At 42.6% G+C, this 23,755-nt stretch overlaps 1 protein-coding gene and 1 pseudogene across 12 annotated transcripts in view; both read right to left on the bottom strand.

The window, feature by feature from the left end:
- Positions 1-23,755, bottom strand: part of RGS6 (regulator of G protein signaling 6) — a 582,245-nt gene that overhangs the window by 413,459 nt on the left and 145,031 nt on the right. The gene's annotated exons all lie outside the window — the stretch shown is intronic.
- Positions 936-9,525, bottom strand: LOC113908781 (annotated as a pseudogene).

Below are 23,755 nucleotides of genomic sequence, written 5' to 3' on the forward strand. Positions count from 1 at the left end.
ATTTAAATACATATTTGATTATAATATATATAAAGCCACTATATCTATATGTAGGTAGAAAAAGACATGTAGATAAAAATATTTCCTAGCTCCATCAACGGAAAAGATGCAGGGAAAAAGACAAAGCCAGTAGCCATGAGTGCCTAGTTTATGGTTTTATTTATCATTTTCCCATTAAAAGGGAGGTTTCATGGAGAAATGGCTGATTACTGGTCGAGGGTAAGCAATGTACCAGATGAGCATGGAACAAAGAAGGAAGAAGTCAGAGAACTGGAGTCAGACCAAGAGGAATCAAGAGGCAAGCCAAAGAAGCTCCCATTGGCCAAAGGATAGGACAGTTTGAGCTTTAAGAAGGGTAAGGTTTGCCAGTATTTGATAGCCTTCCAGTATGTTTAAATCTAGTAGCTCATAAGGACATTTAAAAAAAAAAAAAAATTGGTCATTTTCTGAACATGACAGGGAAACAATTCACCATCTTGAAAACTAGGTAAATAAAAGGAAAGCTGAGCATTTGATCTGCTTTTCATGTATGACTCTATCACTGGGGAGCCATATACTGATAAACCTTTATTCTACAAAAACTATTCCAGCTAATAAGTAAAAGTGAAAATGAAATGACAGAATATTGCCAATATACGCCTCCCAACAGATCCAGGTATTGAACAACTATGCTTGATAACATAAAAAAACCCGTAAAACTAGAGATCCTATGCCTCCTGATGAAAGAACCCAATACCACCTATAGTCTTGGCAAAAGGATCAAGCCTGGGTTTGATAAAGCCCCCATATCCAGCTGCCAATAGGCAGGAACTGTAGAGGATCACATGGAACGGCACCATGAGGGTGCAATCACAAAATCTGCACTCTGGGGAGTTCAACAAGTCAAACATCTAGGTTTTTGTTTTTTTTTTTTTACTCAAAAAAGCTTCATTTTTTTATTTAGCTTTCTGACTCTGTGCTTGGGCCTTCAACACTTTCACAACAATTTTCTGCTCCTCGATAAGGAAAGCACACGTGATCCTGTCACGAACCTGCTTAGCACACATGGAACCACCATAGGCCCTGCTGACATGTTTTCTCGTTTTGGACAACCTCATAAGGACTTTAGGTCTCAGCACGAACTCCTCGAAGTCAGCCTGGGCACACGCCACATGCAGATTTTGGTGCTTTCCCAACCTTCTTGGTATAAAGGTAAACGATTCTATTACCAGGGATTCGGGACAGCCTAGTTTTGTTAGAGGCTGTATTATAGGACAGCCTACGATGGTAGGTCAAATCCTGGACAATTCTGAATGTCTATGGATGCCGTCCCCGGAAGAGAAACATCCAGGTTCTTTAACAGGTACATTGCATGAAAAAGAAAGCAACGCTGGGGAGGGGGCAATAGATAGAGAGACAAAAAGTTACCACAAACAGGAAAGACTAAACTATAGTATCTGGGGATGTATGATTCAGTAATAAAACTATAAAGAGACAAGGAAGCAATTACTGTGAAACTCAAGATAGTGGATTCTTCAGAAGGAGGAAGGAGCTGTGGTTGGGAAGAGGGACATAGGTGGGGTTTCTGACTTGACTGGCAAAGTTCTAGTTCTTGACCTGGGTGGTAGTTACAAAAATGTCCACCTTACCATAGTTCACTAAGCTAGAGGTTCTTAAACTCCAGCATGCCTGGGAATCCTTTGAAGGGTCTGTTAAAACAGAGTCCCCACCTCCACAGTTTATGATTTAAAAGTCTACACAGAAGCTCAAACGTGTATTTCTAGCAAGTTCTAAGACAATGCTGGTGCTGCTAATCTGGCGACCACACCTCAGGAATCTTTGCAGTAAGCTATCCTTAATTTGTCTGGTTTTTTTTTTTTTTTTGAGTCTGTGTCTTATTTTTCAATAAAAATGTTAAATGGATGGATGGATGGATGGATGGATGGATGGACAGATGGGTGGATGGACAGATGGAGGGGCAGGTGGGCTCAGTGGGTGGGTGGAAAGATAGGCAGACTGACAAACAGAACTAGGGAAAAAAAATCATATCAAACCATGGGAAGATTGCCTTACCACTTATATGTTATATACCTGGTCCCTCTTTACTCAATGATATGCTATCCAACGTATTCATACATTTGCCAGATATCCCTCTGTAACCTCTGGATCTTTCTCTCCCAGTCATTATCTGAGAGTTTCCCAATCCAAAAAGACACTGGAATGTACTTGGAACCCAGGTCAAAGATAACTTATAATGGTTTATTTTATTTATTTATTTTTATTATGATGTCATGTTAGTCACCATACATTACATCATTGGTTTTTGACGTAGTGTTCCATGATTCATTGTTTGCATATAACACCCAGTGCTCCATGCAGAACGTGCCCTCCTTAATACCCATCACTGGGCTAGCCCATCCCCCCACCCCCTCCCCTCTAGAACCCTCAGTTTGTTTCTCAGAGTCCATCGTCTGTCATGGTTCATCTCCCGCTCCGATTTCCCCCCTTCATTCTTCCCCTCCTGCTATCTTCTTCCTTTTTTTTTTTTTTTAAACATATAATGTATTATTTGTTTCAGAGATTTATTGTTAAGGATGGGCACTGTTTTGTTTTTTCAATGTAGGAAAGATATTTTATGCACAAAGCCAACACCTCAGTATCTCTCTACAATCTTGAGCTTTCTTATTAAAGGCAAATCCACTCCACTGCCTCTTACAGACTTCTCTCCAGAAGACTGCCGTGGGACTACTTAAAAAAGATCAATCCTGATCACACAAATTATCAATTAAATATCTACAAGCTATTTCTTATCTTCTCAACATTTACCCTCAGACCAAAATAAAAAGCAAAATGCACTCCAGAGCCATGAATCAAAAAAAATAATTGGTCATGAGTTCAAATAGCAGAGACTGAGCTTCAGTCATTTAAGTTTGGGGAATATTTCCTAGAAAGAAAAAAGAAAAGCAGAAGTAGTAAATAAAGTAGTAAGTGATCTGAAATATAAAAGAGAGCAAAATTCCTAGAATTTTAAGAAAATCAAGCCATAGTTATGCAAACAGGAAAGGGCACTCACAAGATTTATCTAGCTAATAAATTCAATTCTACAACTGTTTATATGCCGCTGCATGAAAGTACAAAAATGAACAGAACATAATCCTTGCCCTCAAGACATTTAAAATTGAAAAAGGAAGCTCTACAACGTTTTTAACTCTAAGATCAGGAAAAAGGTGAGTGGTGATCTAAGGTACAAAAAGTTTTTGCTTGGGTAAAAAGAGAGATTTGATTTATTAGAGGCAAAACCACAGCTGGCCTGTCTCACTGATAGAAGAGTCATCTATGAGTCATATCTGGAATATCCAGAGAGGGCTTCATACAATCCTCATTCCTTGTGTATTACTGGCTGATGCCTGACATTCAGTGCATTCAGCTTCATACCTAGTGTCAGGATCTGATTCCTGCAGGGCCCACATAACACTCTAGTAACCTAGCTGCCTTTGGGTAGTACAGTTATTCTTCGGCTGGGGACCACGAACATATCCATGGACATGTGAATTTTCTACTGACAAATGTTTATGTATTTTGTTTAAATAATAATCTAAAAAATATTCCTAGAAGCATAATCAGATTCTCGTACTCAGAGTGGTTCCTGGGCCAACAGCATGAGCATAAACCTGAAAATGTGTTGGAAATGCAGAATCTTGGGCCCCACCCCAGTCTGCATTTTACCAAGATCCTCAGGTGATTCATCTGCACATTAAAATTTAAAAGGCACTGAGTTATATAACCACCTATAATCCAGCAGTGCCAGGGGCGTCAGTGTTCATATTTGTGTTTATAATCAAGTCGACACCACATAGTGCCACGCTAATTACTGTAGGCCACAGAGAAGTGGACAGAGGTGGAAATGATGTCTAAACAGTGCTTTCATACCAAACAAAGCATGAATAATGTCACAGCGCACTGTGAAATAGAAGGGTTTATAGTCATCGTTAACAGAGAAAACTGTGGGAAAATGAAGGCGTCAAAGGCCATGGTAGTTTTGAGTCAGGATGTCATTTCAGTAAAAATAACATCATCTGTCATGTTAGGTTAATGCTGTTAGTTTGAAATTCTGAATTTTTTCTTGTCTTTAATTTTTAAGTCTGTTCTGTTAAAATTTGATTTTCAATTTTTTGCTTTATAGATGCATAAAGGTTATAAGCAAGCATATTAGTAGTTTATATATGGCTTTATGTTTGCACATAGTTAAGTAACATTAAAATAAAAATGGAATACCATACCTATATTCACAAGACTGCTTTCCTTTAAAGGGAAATATCTCTCATATTTAGTAAACACTGCAACAGTAAAAATAAAGTATGGGCATTAATTTTGACAGAAGGAAAAAGCATGAAAACACAGGATACCTGGGAATCCCCAACAGCACCATCTAGAGCAGCCTCTGACTCTGAGAGGCCAAAGAAACATCTCTCCCACCTCACATACCTTTGTTTTGGATGGCAGAGGACATCAGCCCATAAATAGCATTTTCAGGGCCTACAAAGTCAATGCTGTTCCTCCCACATCATTTTAAAAAACTAAACAAAAGTAAGATTAAAGGACATTCAAGAAGCTCCTGGAGAAACATCTAGAAATAATAACAATGACAAAAACAACAAAATAGCAATTACTACAAAATAGCACTCTTCTGAGCACTATACTTACATTAACTCATTTATCTCTATTAATAATCTATGGCAAAGTCATTTCTTTGGTAGATTATGAAAAAGGCCCTACTCTTTCATTCATAGAATCTGTTTCTACACTTTTGAACTGACTGGTCTTAATGACTTACTTTGACCAGTGGAAGGTGGTGGAAGAGATGATGTACCATTTCTGAGTCTAGGCTTCAAGTGGTCTTGCATGCTTCTAGCACATTCTTAAGAACCCTGTGTCTGGGGTGCCTGGGTGGCTCAGTCGTTAAGCGTCTGCCTTCGGCTCGGGTCATGATCTCAGGGTCCTGGGATCGAGCCCCGCATCGGGCTCCCTGCTCGGCGGGAAGCCTGCTTCTCCCTCTCCTACTCCCCCTGCTTGTGTTCCCACTCTCGCTGTGTCTCTCTGTCAAATAAATAAATAAAATCTTTAAAAAAAAGAACCCTGTGTCTGCTATGTAAATACACCCAGGCCTATTCATTCAATCTAAGAAAAAAATGCACAATTTGATGTTCTTTCCTTGAAGGGCATAGTGTAATTATGATCTTCTGTAAGTTTTTACTTAAGGGAAAAGTTGTTTTCTACTATTATGTCTTTCCCTAAATTGTTGTATATACAGAAATATATAAATTCAAGAAAGCAAAAAGGAGCTGAAAGTTAGCTTGATGACGGCTGCTGCTGGGGAAAAGGGAGATACCATGAAAAGGTGTTGCTTTCCTCCTGTGTTTTTAAGAACTTGACTAAAATGGCACAAAACGTATTTAGTTGCATAAATAAGACAGGAAAACCATTAGTTTAAAAATCATGTCAAAGTGTTAAGGTTTTTGCTTTTCTTCCCAAGTCCTACTTAAACACAGCGCATGCCACCATTTGACACTCACATGACCTCATACTGCAGTTTGGAGATGTGTTTAAAGATGATTCCTAGAGGTCAAGGACAGTGCTAGGACAGCTGGCATGCCGCTGTGAGGGGCCTCATTTACGGAGACACAAGTGAGACCGTACAGGGGCTAAAAATGGGTGATTTTCTGGGTCTTAAATAATGGCACTATCAAATTCTAAAGATATTTTGTACATAGCGTGCAACTCTGAGCAGCAAGCCAAACCTTTGGTTCTTCTTCTGAAACTTAATGGCAATCTTGTAGTCTGGATTTTCTAGAACATTTCCAATTTTAACTATTCTGTTCCATTGTCAAATCCCCACTGAGATTTTGGCTGAGGGCTTCCTCGACTTCGTGACTTCATGAACAAGTAAACTTTCAGGAGGAGAAAATAGTGATTGAGGGACTGACACTAGATGGCCAGCTTTCAGCCAATGAAATTATTTTTTAAATAATAAACAAGTTTTTAAAAGTTAATGGTGTTTCTGCCACCGACTTGGTTGTATAATCTTGAGTAAATTATTTAACCTCTCTAAGCCTCCGTGCATTCATCTATAAAATGGGGAGAGTAATAAATGTTTCCTCTTCAAGCTTGGGAGTGCTTACGCTAACATCTGACACTCTAAGTGCTCAACAGAGGTATCTGGGGCTGCTACAATGATTATCGCTGCCATCACTTCCAGAAAGGGTAATGAGTCCAATGACAATTAATCCTAGCCAGAGTCAAAGGGAAGAGGGGAGGGTCCTCACCAGACCAATGGCAGAGCTGTCTTAATACATCTGGCCCAGCCTTTCTCTAGGGATCAGCAGCTCCCAAGGAGAGCAACCCCAAACCTACCAAACCTTAATCAACTGAAAGAAAGGGCCTCCAAAGAAAGAAAAAAAAAAAATCAGTATTTCCCTTGGCACACCAGCTGTGACAGGATGGGGTTCAGATGTGCAGGATACAAATAACCGCGTCAAAGCCCACAATGCCAACTCAGCGGGACTGTCACTGTCTGTCCCTTGCCCACCTCTGCAGCCCTTTTGTGTTCATCTCCTGGGCCCTTGGTTCAAGCCATACACCTCACTGACTCAACTATCACATTATCTTCCAGAAAAAATGTCCATTAACTCTGCTCACATAACACGCTGAGGCTCCCGTGTCTGCATCTATCATGTACTTAACCACAGCGTTATTGTTAAATGTTTAAATTTATGTCATTTTCATAGTTAAGGAGATTACAAATCCATCATATAAGCAGCCAGAGTATAATAACCATCATTTTGCATCCATACTCTCACATCCAACACACCATAAATATTCAGCTGTATTTCCTGCCCGTCTTTCTGCCCCCCAGGCATGTTTACATGGTTTTGGTTCACATAATAAATACATAGTTTCAAGTGTGCAATGGTTGCTGTATTTTTCAATTATCTGAGCATTTTTCAAATTACTTCACAGTCTTCAAAGATCATCACTGAATTGCTGTGTAACATTCCACCAAGGAAATGTTTTTAATTTACTTAAGCATGCCTCTCCTGAGGGACATGCAGAGCATCCCCATTTTTGGCTATTATAAATAGAACTAAAACGAATAATTTCCATGCATATGGATTTTTCCATATTCTGAAATATTTCCTAAAATGAGATTCCCGGAAATTGCATTACTGGCTCAAAAGAAATGGGCACTGGGATGGCTTTAGAGATATACTGTCAGATTGTTTTTGACAAAAATATAGATGTTTCTTGCGCATAAGTACCTATTTGCATCTCAGCCATCTTCCAAGCAACTCATTCTGTCTGCTCTTGCTTATGCCCCTCCTCACTCAGTCTTCCCACTGTCTCCCTGCTGTCTGCAGCACCACCTGTGGACAATCCATCCTGTAGGAACACTGATTGTCCACGGACACCCTGAACGTCTTGCCTTGGTCCAGGACTCCCTGAAAAAGTCATCCCTCATGTGTTCCTTGGGGGGTCCCCTTTTCTCCTCAGGGAACTTTCTCATGGATGGGATATTAAAATATGCCTACAACTCGACGGACTAATGTGCTTTAAGTGCAAACATATTTGAAGATCACAACAGTTTGATTTATACATTAGATAATGTAAAACTCGTATTACTTCCTTAATGCTAAAATATTTTTTAATACTAATAATGTACAAGAGGACCCATTTCATTACAGTTCTGCTCTCATTAGGAATCATTTGTTCTGTGTGTCTATTTGAGCAAATGATTGATGAACACTGATGTGCACTGTAATGTGAAGTTTTCAAAAAGCGGTTTTTTTTTTTTACATGTCTACCTACCTCCACTAAACTTAAACTTCTGAGAGAAGAAACTACCCCATTTTTCTCTGTAGCATTTGCACTCAAAGATCTCGATAGGGATACAAAAGGGAGGGGAAAGAGAAATGAAGGGGGGGAGGAGGACAAGAGAAAGGAGCAAGGGAAGAACAATCAAGAACTAGGGTCGTGAGCGGCGTGGATGGGACTGGAGGGTGTCACGCTGAGCGAAGTAAGTCAGTCAGAGAAAGACAGGTATCATCTGACCTCACTGCTATGAGGAATTCTTCATCTCAGGAAACCAACTGAGTGTTGCTGGAGTGGTGGGGGGTGGGAGGGATGGGGTGCCTGGGTGATGGACACTGGGGAGGGTATGTGCTATGGTGAGCGCTGTGAATTGTGCAAGACTGTTGGATCACAGATCTGTACCTCTGAAACAAATAATGCAACATATGTTAAGAAAAAAAGAAGAAGATGATAGCAGGAGGGGAAGAATGAAGCGGGGGAAATCGGAGGGGGAGACGAACCATTAGAGACGATGGACTCTGAGAAACAAACGGAGGGTTCTAGAGGGGAGGGGTGTGGGGGGATGGGTTAGCCTGGTGATGGGTATTAAAGAGGGCACGTTCTGCGTGGAGCACTGGGTGTTATGCACAAACAATGAATCATGGAACACGACATCCAAAACTAATGATGTAATGTATGGTGATTAACATAACAATAAAAAAATTAAAAAAAAAAGAATTAGGGTTGTGAGCATTTGGGGACTCTGCACTACAAGTAGGTGGGTGCAGAGACAAAATTCAAGGACATGATCAGGACTAAAGATATAACTAAATCTGCTACTCTACACATATTTCACCACAAAATCCTCCTTTATATTCATGCAAAAAAAAAAAAAAAAGATAGTGGCTTCTGAGAGCCAATTATACCGAATCCTTTAGCAGGACCTCCCCTCGCCCCCACCACCAGTGGAACTTTCTTCAGAACAGAACAGCGGAGTCATCTATATGTTCTTCTTTTGGTGTCATGAACTAGCCCGGCGGATAAGCAACAGGAACATCCTTCCCCAAAACTAGGTATCTATATCTGAGAGCTCATTTAAATGTCCACAAAGCAGTCACGTAAAGAAAATGATATTACTGTCCCAGAAATCATCCTTAAGGGTGTATAACTGCCTTCGCCCAGGCCTGAGTTCAGAGCCTGGCGAGACCACCTCCTCACTGCGTGAACCTGGTCCTTAAGCTCTCAGCTTCTCATCCGAAAAACGTGAGGACAGAAGGAAGATCTGTAAGATGAGGGTAATAACAGCAGGGATCTCACAGGCAGGGGTGTTGTGGGATTCATGAGCTAATACATGCTCAGAGCGGTTGCTAGTATATATGAAGTGCTCGATAAACAGGGAGTGGTTATGAACATTGGCAAATAAGCCAACAGATGAAAAAACACGTGATTCTGAGGGATGCACAGAGGTCCTATATCTTCTCAAGTGTGTACAATGAGAAAGAAGTCCACATATGAACTGCTTGAATATAAGGTTTTTCTTTGGCAGCCCTGTGTGTACTAGGGCTCTACGCATTTAGAAGTCCAACGGCACAGAAAAGAGGCATTTTCTAGAACAATTTACCTAAGAAGCAAGAAGGTAACACAAATGAAAGGAGAGTGTGGGGGTGCGATTTTATAGGGGACAAGGGAAGGGAAGCTCATCTTCTGTCTGAACAGAACAGTCACCAGTTAGTGCAAAGCAATTAGTGCTAATGGGGAATTGAGGCCCAATTATACCAAATCTTCCAAATTCTTAAGATAAGCTAAAACTCTGTATTCTTATGTAGTTTCTGGACCATTAAATGTTGCAAACTATCTCAACTGTTTCTAAAAACTCTGCACAGGTCAATCAAAATATATCTGTGAGACAACTTTGGCCTGAACTCTGACAGCGTGTCCTCTTTAAGCTTGGAGAAAAACCATGTCCCTCAACCAGTGTCCCCCAGCCCCATACCTTCCCAAGAACCAATTCCCACTACGTTCCTACCCCATGGAGGTGTGAAGAGCGTTGGTGCTTCGCAAATACCCGCACACTGCACCGCTGCTAGGCGGTGAGCAGCAACTCCAGCGAGGGCCTGCTGCATATACAAACGACTTAACCATCTTCAGGCGACAGAGAAGAAGTAAGGAACAGGAAGATTCCAGCCAGACACATGCAGGTAAAGTGACAGCCAGCATTACGTCGTATATAACTGTCCAATTGTGTGGTGCCCGTTTGAGGCACCAGAGGGATTTGGGACAGGGGTCCTGAACCAGACCACCCGACCACGAGGATAGGGGAGCCTCTGGAGAAGACAGCCAGGTAAGCGGTGAAATGAGCGGCAGCACAACTCTCTCAGGTTACTAACGTCGGAGAAGTCTATATGGTCCAGTTGGTTTTAATGTTTGTTTTGTTTTATTTTGGTCAGGGAAAGGTATAAGCCACCCTTACCACAGCTGCTGCCAATTACCATTAAAAAACCTGTATGTTGGTGTAGCTGACTATAAACTCACACATTTCTGAGCCTCTGAACACGATGCGTTGCTTGGCTGATGGCACCGGGCCACAAGGTGGCCCCTTCCCTTAAGAAGCCACAGTCGAGTGAGGGAGTGGACTATACAGAGAGACAGGGTGGCAGGCCCGGGGATCGTGGCTATGGAGTGCTGTGTCCAGGGGGTGGAGGTGCCTTCATGCAGAAGCCACCAACTGGGCTGCATCTGGGGGTGAGTAGGAGTCAGCCAGGCAGACAAGGGGGAGGAGGGGTGTTCCAGGTAGCGGCAGCAACACAGGCCAAGGCGGAGAATGGTGAAAGCTAGTAGTTTATAGCAGCAAAGATACCCTCCCTCTTTTCCACCTCTTCATTCTTCGTCTGTTTGCTAATTATGGCCTTCCTGTGTCTCAGCAAGACAGGAATCTCTGAAGATCCTTAAAGATTCTTAAAACTTGCTCTAGTATGCTGTTCATTCACATGAAAAGGCAGCAAAGATGAAAAACCACCAAAGACGTAAAGAGAATGTCTTACGGTGCCAGATGTGGTTAACTGTGTCTGCGCAGTCTGGGCACAAAGACAGTGCTGTCAGTAAAATCGACTCTGATCTTACTGATCTGGGGATAGAGTATTCTCTGCTTGGCCTCTAATACATGAGGAGAGGGTCACACATCAAGAATAGAAATTGCACAGCAAAGCTCAGGGTTGGTTTTGATTTGAGCTTAGGGTTGTTGTATGTTTTGTGTTTTGTTTACAACTCTGTTAAAAAGAATTTTTTTTAAGTTAGTACTTATTTTTGCTCAGAAACCTAGGACCACCATTGTCATGTTTCAAAATGTCATGAAAAGGATACTCTAAGGGTACTAGAGGAGTAAGTTTTAGCATCCTGGCTCCATTAGCTGCTACGTGGAGCAGTATTTTCACCCTTTTCTTCTCCTTCTGACTGGCTTACGATGGCCCTTGAATCCCCAAGGGGAGGAAAGGAAGGAGACTGTGGTAGCTTGTTCCAAAGATGGTCCCCAGTGGACCATGCCTCCTGCCTCACCTTGTCTGGGCTATCCTGCATAACCAATGGAAGGTTAATACTGCTGTACTTCTAAGGCTAAGTCAGAAGAAGCCTTGCAGTATCTGCCTTGATCTCCTGGGACTTTCAGCTTCAGAACCCAACCGCCAGACTAGGAGAAGCCCATGCCACATGGAGAGACCATGCCAGAAGCCAAGCTGAGATCAACGGCCAGCCACGTGATGAGCCATCTTGGACATGTTCAGCTCAGTGAGTGTTCAGATGACTCCAGCCCCAGTTGCCATTTGAGAGCAAGGACATGAGACCCCCACCCCCCCGCCCCAGCAAGGACAACCGAGCTGAGTGCAGCCAACACCTACAACAGCAAGATAGAACCAGAAGACAGATATCAACAGAAGTGAAAGGAAAACCTGAAATTAAACCAGACTTTTCTACTTGTGGCAACATGGTAAATGAGATTGAAATTTGTGGCCCAATTGAGCTGTTTAAATTTAAATGTAGTTATTTATTATCCCTCACCCCCTTTCCCTAGTGATTGCCTGAGGATAATCAAGACATAAGAGTATACACTTTCCGGGAAGAGATGCAGAATTAACAAGCCTCATTTCATACGTCTATGTATTTTTCTTAATCATCTTCAAAGTTTACTTTTTAGCCTAGAAAAGCAAAAGCAAAATCTTCAGAAACAGAGCAAGGTTAGTCTCTACCAACATCCTTCATGTATTAAAGTCAACAATCAAATACATTGATATGGGCAGTGTACCAGCACTTGCTATCTCTCCATTTTAACTATGAAATGGGCATGACATTAGAAATGTAACAGTTTTCCATTTCCATGGTGATGGCCTTTGTTTTTACATTTGATGCTTAGTAGCAAAACTCTTGTGTGCCCTATATGATAGGCTGGTGGTTGGCAATTAGTTGCCCCCTCAGCACCCATCCCCTGTGTGTTCCTTGTTAGTGCCCTCCACTTTGTTTGAAACCTTATTGGTCGGCTAAATAAAGAGCTATCCTTGAAACTTTATTATAGCCATTTAGAATTAAGAGCAAGACTGTGGGGGAGTTCTGATGAAACTTCTGCTATCCCGATAAAAGGAGAGAGCTATGGCCAGCACCACCACTTCACATCTCCCTTCTGAAGTACAGACATGATGCGGGGCGCCTGGGTGGCTCAGTCGGTTAAGATCTGACCCTTGATTTCGGCTCCGGTCATGATCTCAGGGTCATGTGATCAAGCCCTGCATCACGCTCCATGCTCAATGGAGAGTCTGCTGGAGATTCTCACTCTCCCTCTCCCTCTGCCGCTTCCCCTGCTCGTGCCCTCTCTCTCCCTCTCTCTAATAAACAAATCAATCTTTAAAACGTGGATATGATGCCAGGAGTCACAGCAGCAGCCATTTTGCAACCACGAGGCAATAAGCGTAAGGACGAAGGCTAACATATTAGGAAGAGCAGGGAAGAAAACACAAAATAATCGGGATTTCTGACAGAATGTCTCAACAGCTGAACAAAGCCTAAACACTACCTATCTCTAGATTTGTCATGTGAGAAAAATACCCCGGTTATTAAAACCACCATTGATTGTTTTTATTACCTGCAGCCAAATGCATTTCTGCTTGCTGGTACTAGATTATTCATTAAAACCTAACAAGTTAAGATTGAGATCAATTATACCTGCTCAAATATAATTTTTCTTCAGACTCTACTATGGTCCCCATGGTTGATGAGGTACACTTTGCCCACTTCAACCTCTCATTTAGATAAATGACATTTCAGCACTGAGAACTTGTCCTTTATGAAGAGCCTGCCATGAAGAGCCAACTACTCAGACCGACAATCAAAAAAACATCAGATAAAAGAGCATTAGACTTTCAAAGGCACAGTGGAATGAGTGGAGTGATTTGTGGGAGGCCTTTTTTTTTTTTTTTTTTTGGCTTGATTGTTGTGTAATAGCAATAATATTCCTGCCTTTGGAATATACTTGCAGAAGCAACTGTTGTGGTTATCAAACATCTCAGCTTTGCTTTAGCATTTAATCACCCACAAAACCCTATTTATTGTCTCTCTACTCCTCCACGGTTATCAGAATCCCATAATTAAGGCATAATGAAAGTAAACAGTGTCACAGAAAACTAGATGTCTTTAAAAGGAGAGTAGTTAAGACAAATGTTCCTAAAGATAGCAGCAGAGCCAAGGAGAGTTGCTAAGGAGCTCTGTTTGTGTGTGTGTTGGTGGTGATTAAAAAGAATCATCATCCAAGTGAAGTATTTAGGGGAAAATTGCCTCTTGATGGATAATAAATTAATCTGAAGAATTCATATTGAAATCAAATAAGCATGTCAGTACAGTAAGACCCCTACACCAACCCCCAAACCCCAAGAAAAGGAAGGCTGCTCATCTCTGAAAAGCTAAAGTAAGGATGACTAGCCCCTTATCAAGAGCTTGTCTTGTCTCCATTACTCTCTCTATACTTAGTTAGAAGTAACTCTCTCTATACTTAGAAGTAACTAAGGTATAAATGTACATCTTTTGGTGTGCAAAACATGGCATGTAAAAATAGAAGAAAGCCTTTTATTCATAAAGCCAAAATGTAAATACAGTACAAGTAACTGGGATGACCTGGGCACCACATTTAGATGTGAGATTCCCGGTAGCTAAGGCAAAAAGAGAAAGCTTTTGCTCTACATTGCTTCCATTATTAGATAAAAGGACGCATATCTATTCAATAAGGAGCAGCTTTGTCCTGGTAGGGAATTCTTTTGGTAATTCAGGATACAAGAAATATTAAGGTTCATCATCTCTCTAATCACCTTTATCTTTTTTCGTGGCACACAACACGATTTACTGTTCCATATTTTTAGAATACATCTGTGTAGTCCATACATACCTTAGTGACTTCTTTAATGTCTGTCATCCCAAATAGACTGTAAACCCTGTGAGGAGGGAGGGATTCTTTGTTTTCTTACAGAGCCTGGCTCCGTTTCTGACCCATTTTAGATTTTCAATCAATATTTATTGAATAAATGAATAAACTGTTTTGTCAAAGATAAAATTTGAAACCCAGAAATCCCCTCTCCCAAACCGCAAGGTACAACACTTGTACATGTGCATAAGGTGATACGTAAAGCCTGTCTGCTCAGCACTATCTAAAATAACCATGGCAACAACCAAAAGGAGAAAACCTAAATGTCCACCAACAAGAGAGTGGTTTCATATAATAGAATCTGATTTTTGAAATTAAAATAAATAAATTGGAGCAATGTAGATTTAAAAAGTGTTATGAAAATAGGCTTACAGAGAATAAGGCTTACAGAGTAACATTCATATCATTTTTAAATAAGAATAAGGCTTACAGAGTAACATTCATATGGTTTTAAAATATGCAACAGAACATTACATATAGTTGTTTTGAAGTATACATGGGACAAATACACCAAATCGAAGACGGTGGTTTGTTTTTAGAAAGGGATCGAGAAGGATACACGTGGGGCTTCAATCATATCTGCGCTGTTCTGCTTCTGAGGCTGAATGGTGGTTATATGGCTGTTCTCTCCCTCTCTCTACCCAACCATACGTGTGTATACACATGCGCCGTGCGCGCACACAGACACTTTTTTGAACGCCTGGAGTATTTCAAAATAAAAAAACAAGAGAAGTTTGTTTTGAGAAGCTGTCACGGATAAGAGAACTCTAAGGAGACGCAGAGGCATGCCCACTAAGTGTAACATGGTAATCCGCGTGGGATCCTGGGATAGAAACAGGGTGTGAGGTAAAAACTGAGGACCTATGAAAAAAGTATAGACTTCAGTTGATAATAATATATCAATATGGGTTCGTTAACTATAACAAATTCATGATCCAAATATAAGATATTAGTGAGAGGAAAAACTGGATACACCAGGATTACGAGAACTCTCTGAACTACCTGCACAATTTTTCTGTAAATCTAAAACTGTTTCAAAGTAAGTTCATTTTTTAAAAAAGCAAAAGCAAACACCACAAAAATATTCTTTAAGTGGACCTTTCTTACAGCAATCCTTCAAAAAAAAAAAAAAGAAGAAGAAGAAGAAGCATAAGCTGTAACAAACCACTCTGCTTAGTAACGGCCTTCCCATAGTCCCAGGGTGTTGGGTTCTGATCCTCTGACTTGCGGAAGAGAATGCAGAGAAGAGTAAGGTAATACATTGCCTAGACGGCTGTTATTTTCCTCAAATATCAGACAGCTTAAGCTTGCCTTTTCTAAGAGCTGGTTAACGGCCAAACACGGGCTTGCTCCCAGGAAGTGAGCCCATCTGAGAACAGGGGCCCAGGGCAAACAGCTTCCTACCCGGCGTGGCCACTTCCCACTCTCCGCGTGTCTCCCGGCAGTGTCTCTGTCCTGCTTGTATAGGCCATTTTCATAGTCAAGTGAAGCCAAACTATTTACATCCTCTTTAAAGGAAAAGATAATAAAAAAGACTGCATGGCAGATATGGGCACAACACCTGGATTCCAGTACATTTAAAAGGAACTGCATTGTCAAAGCCAAGCTCAGATGAGATGAAAGCCACAGAAGTGTAGACCCACAAAGAAGCCTGAAGCTTAACTCCTGTGGCCTCTTTATTTAAGGGTGAGTTAAGCAGGGTCTGGGGAGTTGAAGTGACTTGGTCAAGGGCCTCTCACTCCACCAGGTCCCTTTTTCAGAAGCTAGGTGCATTGGGGGCGCCTGGGTGGCTCGGTTGGTTAAGCGACTGCCTTCGGCTCAGGTCATGATCCTGGAGTCCCGGGATCAAGTCCCGCATCGGGCTCCCTGCTCAGCGGGGAGTCTGCTTCTCCCTCTGACCCTCCCCCCTCTCATGTGCTCTCTCTCTCTCTCTCTCATTCTCTCTCAAATAAATAAATAAAATCTTAAAAAAAAAAACTTAAAAAAAAAAAAGAAGCTAGGTGCATTGAATGCCCTCCTCCTGTGAGCAAGGGAAAATGGGATCTCAGCAGCGACCAGGGCTCCTCTGAGGGAGGCAATGGCCTAAGCCCCTCTGCTTGCAGTGGAGGGTGCAGGCTAGGGGAAGGCCAATACAGCAGGGGAAAGGCCCACGGGCTTTGAGTAAGAACAGGCCAGGGAGAGAAGGCTGGGAGCCCGAGGGCCGGTCTCTGGGAAGCAGCCAGCGGAAAGTCCCCTTCTTGTGCAGAGTGGCTGGAGAGCCTGTTGACACCGCTATTGATGCTTCTTTCCTATTGCACTGGGACGCTTATGTCACTCCCCGCCTCCCCCGTCCCCAGTGAAGCCTAGCGCACTCACAAATGCTCATTTGGAGGGGTCTGCTTTGTAGAAATGACTGAAGCAGGACGTCTGTGCCCAGATGACAGAGGGGAAGAAAGGCCCTTGGAAATGAGGAATACAGGGGAGGATGGGGACTCTCATGGAATGTGGTACCAGAGGCATGAGTCAATCCTACCTAGATTTCAAGGGCATGGACATCAGCAAGGCCAAGTTGGATCTGGCTAATACTCCATTCCTAGTACACTAGCCCGGAAGTCTCCAAAAAGAGAACTTCATAGAAACTGCCCTACCTTCCCGTTAAACCTTCTCCAGGAAGGTTTTCGCTGGTCCATGTGTAGATATGATCATTGAAAGGAGAGCTGCCTATAAAAATCATTTAACTTTGCTAACAAGGGAACTATGATGACACCATAAATCTAAAGGGATTCAGGTTTTATGTCTAGCCACTACTGAAGGTATTTTTTTTTTAAGATTTCATTTATTTATTTATTTGAGAGAGAGTGAGAGCGTGAGCAGGGGAGATGGGGAGATGGGCAGATGGAGAGGGAGAAGCAGGCTCCCCGCTGAGCAGGGAACCCGAAGCGAGGCTGGATCCTAGGATCCCAGGATCATGACCTGAGCCGAAGGCAGATGCTTAACCGACTGAGCCACCCAGCCGCCCCACTACTGAAGGTTTTTAAGGAATTCTTGTTTGTGGTGGTAATGTAGGAAAAGGAGGACTCAAGACAGAACCTAGAGCAGTTCGAGAAAGAAAAGCCTGTGAAGGAGACCGGGAGAAACTGCCAGGTCTTTAGGAAGAGAATCATGAGACACTAGTATCAGCTTCACTGAGGAAAGGAGGTTGGTTCTAGAAGGGAATTCTTAAACATGTCAAATGTCAAAAAGAATTTAAGATGAAGCATGAGAAGTGTCTATTGATTTTCCTAGTAGGAAGGCATTGATGACCTTGCCAAAGCAGTGTTCCCCGGCCAAATATGGTTGCACGAGTTGTTGAATGAACAAGAACATCAGCCTGCCTTGTGCTCATCCCCTCATGGAAATGGATGCATTTTCCCTAACTGGGGGCACAGATACCACATGTGCTTGTAAAATAATCAGTGTTTCAGCAGAGTGGAGGGGGCAAAGCCCTAGCATAGTGAGTTGAAGACACGGAACAGGAAAAGGGAAAGAGGGTACATTCTAGGGTCAAAGCTCCGTCTTCCTCTTGGGCAACTTCAACCCGGCAGAAAGAAGGATTGTCACTATGCAGGAAAGAGATGAATTCCAGGAGAGGAGTTAGAAGAACAAAGGGAAAGAGTAAAAGGGGAGAAGGGACTGTGGTAGAATATGGGTTCTGGCTTCAGTCGCTAATAAAACTTAGCTGTTTATTCTGTTAATTCTTATAGAGCCCCACAGAGTTTCCACAGAGCCGTTTTCACATAGCTTTGAACTCTTAAATCACCTTGGGAGATAGGTAATGCAGGCTTCTCATCTCCCTTCCACACATGAGAAAACTAATATGCCAAATGCTCCATTTTAAGTGATAGAGCCAGGAAGGGTACTCTGTAATGGACCAAGGATGGATTTCACCTGCAAATTCGAGTGCCGGCCCCAGCATGGTCACTTAGGAGCAAGTTGCATCAAATCATGGAGGCTCTGTTTGCACAACTGTTAAATGGCACACATGAGATCTGCTTTACACAGACATGAGGATGGACTGAGATGTACAAACACCTACAACAGAGCCTAATACAGGTGGAGCCTAGCTCTCCACCTAGAACCCATATTCAGATTATCTGATTCCAGGTCGGTAGTTAGAAATGAGAGGACTGCTATGAGCATTTACTCATTCACTTATTTTCAAATCCATGTCAGCTCTGATTTAATGAGAATCCAAGAATTATGGTGTAGAAATTAAACTCCTTTAAGCATTTTTATTGTTAATAAAATTTGATGTGTTCCATTTATCTAACATCTTACAGCATGCTTCCCAAAAGTACCAGTTAACTCTAAGGCTGTTTCCAATCTCCCTTTCCATCAGCTCCTCCGGGGATCTGGAGCTCAGTTGTGTGAGGGGAAAAGGAAGGACTGTCCCACGCAACCTGGAGGAGCTCCCACCCACGCTGAACTGTGAATTGGTTTAAAAAAAGAGGTTCCTGACCTGACCAGGGAGGAGGCTGGGAGAAAAGATGAAAATCATCCTCTTCACTGCTGCCTTATGCCATGGAGTTATCCCTCAAGGGAATGAAGAATCATTAGCATAAAAAAATACGTGAAAGGGTTTAATTATCTGGCTCTAGTAAACATTTTTTTCCCCACTAGAACATTTCCATCAAAAGATCAGGGAACAGGGCCAGGCAAGTCACTTTTTTAAATTCAATAGTGATTCCTCTCTTAAGAAAAAACAAATTGGATAGAGCAGATAATCTTCATATCCCTAACAGAAAAGACGTAACATAGACTAATTAACCCAGTTCTGATCATCAGGAAACTAATGTACAATGTGTAGCAATATAAACTCAGGTCATCTGATGCTGGCCCAATTCTTTTGGCAATATTTAAATGTACATCAGCAGGTCACAGCATTATTTAGTGTCGTTCCAGCTGTGTGCACTTATTTTCCATCATTTGTAATATTATTCCTGAGAAACGGGAAGCCTTCCCCCATGCTCACACTGGGAGCTATCTGATTTGGTTACGTATGTGGTAGACACACAGAGCAGTGGGTAAGTGTCCATCTTCAGTCCTGCTTTCATTTCCTGAATGCTTTCCATGCGCCAGGCAGTGCTCGAGGCACCAGGAACCCAATGGTGAACCTGTCAAAATTCCAATTCTCCTCGTGGAAATTAATTCTCACCGGGGCACACGTGACCAGAATGGTATCAGAGAGCAGTGAATGCAATGCAGAGAACATAAAGGTACAAGGACATAGTATCCTTTGAGGTGGGGCTGGGGTTGCTTTAGGCAGGGTGGCCGTGGAAGTTCCACCTGGAGATGATGAGAATCCGACAGTTGTGCAAAGATCGGGAGCAGGAACACTTTAGCGGAAGGAACAGCATATGCAAAGGCCCTGAGGAGAGAATAAGCTCAGGGCAACTGCAAAATGAAAAGAAGGCCAGGGTGCCGAGAACACAGAACAAGGGGAAAGTGGCAGCAGACGAGATGAGGGACACAGACAGGGGCCAGACTGCAGTGAGCCCAAGGGCACGTGATGAAAATGCAGATGTTATTCTAAGGGCAATGCAAAACCACTGGAGAGTTTTTTAAGCAAGGGAATGATCTGGTCTACTCTAAGCCTTCAACAGAGCACTCAGGCAGAGAACAGAATGGGCTAGGAAGGCACAGGAAGACGCGGGGAGAGGGGCCTGAAGGGAGCAGAGAGACCGCATGGTTGTCCGGACAAAAGATAATGGTGACAGGGTGAGTAACTGTAAGTGAAATTATTTTAATGAATCATTTCAAAGGAAATCCCACTTCCGTTTCACCAAGTAGAGCAGAGGCCTTAATGAGAACGTGGGGATAGGTGGCGAATCCTGAGCGGACCTCTGCCAGCCCCCGGAGCAGGCCAAGGAACCCAGCCCTCAGTAACACGTTTCTGTGATAATGGGCAGCAGGAATGCAGCTTCGTCCTTGATTCAGGGGCTGGCACCCACATTATGAACACACTGTGTCCCAGAGATCACTGATGAGCAGAGGATGCCAGTGAACCGAATCCCCGCTGCCAACACCTGGCAACACAGAGCCACAGGGGCAACTGCTTTTATTTTTAAAAACAAAGTTTTATCTTCCATGCAGAGAAAGAGATGTTTCAAGAAGACTCTGGTCTTCTCTTTGCTTAGCCCCCAGCACAAACTCTTGCTCCCTGGTCTTTATCTCGGGGATTGCCCATTCCCACCCGGCCCCTTGGTTCTAAGATTTCACCAACCTTTATTTCTACCATTCGTAGCTAGAGGCCTGTTGGCTCTGCCAAAGACTGTCTCCTTACCAAGCCTTAGTCCGACTCCTCAAGTCCTCTTTCAGACCAGCGCTCGCCCTCGGTCTCTGTACTTGGCCCGCTGATTCCAGTTTCAGCGAGAAGCCTGCTGAGACCATTTAGGGAAAGTCCCCCAGCCTGGTATCTGAGCACCCTTGATGTCCCACCCAGTTCTTTATCTCCCACCTTCGAGATCCGCCAGCCTGCCTTCAGCAAGAACCCTCCTTGCCCCCGGTGTTTCCCCTTACTGATTCCGTGTCCACTGACCCTCACCCTACTCTTTGGCTATAAATCACCACGCGGCCTTGCCGTATTCAGAGTTGGGTCGATCTCTCTCCCCTATAGCAGAATGACGCTGTAGTAGTCCCCCTGAATAAAGTTCTCCTTACTATCTTTAATAAGTGACTCCACAATCTTTTCTTTAACAGCTCCCTGAGGACTAGAGTCACAAATATAAATAGGGAATAGCAGAAACTCTAAAAATCCCAAATCTCCAAGGGATGAGCTCATCCATGTGACTTACTTGGAAAGATCTTGCATGATCAGAACTAGTTATTTATAATCAGGAGAAATGATCCTCCTTGGTCCACATGGGGCCTTCAAAAAAATTAGGTTTAATAACATAATGAAGAGCCATGAACCTATGATTCAATCCAAAAATTAGAACAAGAATTACTCACGTGTTCACCGAACCCCTGCTGTAACCACCACTCTCCTGACTTGGGCGGGGGGCGGGGGGAGGTATTGTTGAAGTTTTCATATTTCTGAATTTTATGGAAAAGATATCACACACATTGTGTTCTTCTGGAACTTCCTTTTTCACTCAGTCATTACTAAGATTTATCTGTGTTGAGTGTACCTATACTTGATTTGAATTTTACTACTACATAATACTCTGTTGAGTTCCATTTAAAAAAAAAATGTATTTCATCTGAGCTGATGAAGGAGGCAAAAATACAGTAAAATATTCCAAGTCTCCCTAATTCAGTATATTATAAGTATGGTCCTAAGAGCACATGGTAATAAATACTTCAGGGGAAATGGGGTTTAGGTACTTCCTGGTCAGGACCATTAACCATTTGGAGGACCTTGCTCATTAGCTACAAATATCCAGGTGCTATTTAGCTGACTGATTAGAAACTGAATCAAAACTTTTATTTTTTAACTTCCAGTTAGAAAACTTATATTTATTATTGCATGCTTTTAAGAAGCAGTTTACAAGAGTTTAATCTGTCATTTAATCGCAGAGGAACAGGGCAACTTCAGATATGTCACAGCATGCCTGAAACGAACCCCATAAATCTCCTGGTCAGCGTTCAGGTATGGATTTTTTTTTTTTTTTTTTTGAGGGGAAGAAGAATTAAATGTGCTAATCCTGATAAAATGTGGTAGGGCAAAGAGAGATATTGTAGGAGCACAGAAAAAAGGGAGAAGCCCTTAAGGAAGCAAAATATTGCTGAGAACATTGTCAGAGTTCCTAAGTGGAAGCATCCAGCCTCAAGTAAAACGTCCATACGGCTTCCTTTGGAGGCCAGGACTTAGGCATGAATGCAAAGAGAAGAACCCCAACAACCAGGTTGTCATCAATTAAAAATAAGAAAGCCAAACACTGGGGGAGAAAAACTCTGATGCCTTTAGGCCAAAGGAGGTCACAGGTGTCCACCTGCAAACATCTCTGAGACCTGGAACACTCTGGGAAAACTGCTTTATCCTCCATAATATCTTAGCAGTAGAGAGCAGGAGGCCGAATCTGGTTAGCCCTGTTGCTCTTCTGGATGAACACACAGCTTAACTTGAGTCTTTTCTAAGATAGTAGTCATTCATTGTATTGTATTTGAGATTTTTTTAATTTGACTTTAGTATGTCTCTGAGAGGAAAGAACAGAAATAAACACCACAGTCTTGGCATTCTATGCAAGAAAAGGAGGGACAAAAGGCAGCTATAAGAGAGCCCAAGGAAGACAAATTTTTCTCATTTATTGTGCATGAAGCAAAGATAATATGCTTTGAGTCCGGAAAGTTCCTTCTCACGAGGATCATTTTAATCCTTCTGATGCTTGTTCTCTTCCTATTAAGCATAGCCCCAGTGTCTGCACTCTTGGAAGTAATCGGTTTTCTCAAGTAAGGATGGACCAGGAAAGCCCCTGGACGGGAACCCTGTCACACATGTGGGCCGGGTGCTCAGTGCTTCCAGCCGGAGGCCAAGATGTGTGGAGCCGGACAGCCCTGGGTTGGAATCACAGCTCTACCAATTAATACTGGAGACGTTGGGACAGTTACTCCATCTCTCTGGACAACAGTTTCCTCACACACAAATAATGCTAATGACCTCAAGGGATTAAAATAAAATAGCATTAACTCCTTTCCCTTTTGCATTCTTGATGCCCTCCCTTCATGCCCTATTGTTGCAACAGTAATTACTCTAAGTCCTTCTACATATCTGGAGTCTCCACCAGGTTACTCCCAATAAAGCACATTATAGGTAATCAGCACACATCCATGCTGACAGTGAGGATTATGCTGCCCAAGGTGGGTGGCTCCTTACATATCAAATTTCCCCTGGAAACAAATCAGGGGTGTGGCCAGGGGATTTGAAGTTAAACGTCATATGCACACATCCTTCCAGAAAGGCCGTCCACCTATATTATGCAGCCATCAAAAGGAATGAGATCTTGCCATTTGCAACGACATGGATGGAACTGGAGGGTGTTATGCTGAGTGAAATAAGTCAATCAGAGAAAGACATGTATCCGATGACCTCACTGATATGAGGAATTCTTAATCTCAGGAAACAAACTGAGGGTTGCTGGAGTGGGGGTGGGGTGGGAGGGATGGGGTGGCTGCGTGATAGACATTGGGGAGGGTATGTGCTATGGTGAGCGCTGTGAATTGTGCAAGACTGTTGAATCACAGATCTGTACCTCTGAAACAAATAATGCAATGTATGTTAAGAAAAAAAAAAAAGATAGCAGGAGGGGAAGAATGAAGGGGGGAAAATCGGAGGGGGAGACGAACCATGAGAGACGATGGACTCTAAAAAACAAACTGAGGGTTCTAGAGGGGAGGGGGGTCGGGGGATGGGTTAGCCTGGGGATGGGTATTAAAGAGGGCACATTCTGCATGGAGCACTGGGTGTTATGCACAGACAATGACTCATGGAACACGACATCAAAAACTAATGATGTAATG

Source organism: Zalophus californianus, chromosome 6 (assembly GCF_009762305.2).
Source record: "Zalophus californianus isolate mZalCal1 chromosome 6, mZalCal1.pri.v2, whole genome shotgun sequence".
Classification (NCBI taxonomy): Eukaryota; Metazoa; Chordata; class Mammalia; order Carnivora; family Otariidae; genus Zalophus; species Zalophus californianus.